Below are 311 nucleotides of genomic sequence, written 5' to 3' on the forward strand. Positions count from 1 at the left end.
CTTCTGCTGGGACCATAGAGGAATTTTAACATTTCTTTCAAGGGTTGTACTCTTTTAAGAAGTAGACCTTCAAATACAATAGCACTATACCCACCAGCACCGTATCCACCAGCACCATATCCACCAGCACCATACCCACCAGCACCATATCCAACAGCACGATACCCACCAGCACCATACCCAACAGCACCATATCCAACAGCACCATATCCAACAGCACCGTATCCACCAGCACCATACCCACCAGCACCGTATCCACCAGCACCATATCCACCAGCACCATATCCAACAGCACCATACCCACCAGCACC

The sequence above is a fragment of the Octodon degus genome, unplaced genomic scaffold (assembly GCF_000260255.1).
Source record: "Octodon degus isolate 3935 unplaced genomic scaffold, OctDeg1.0 scaffold00005, whole genome shotgun sequence".
In the NCBI taxonomy this organism is placed as follows: domain Eukaryota; kingdom Metazoa; phylum Chordata; class Mammalia; order Rodentia; family Octodontidae; genus Octodon; species Octodon degus.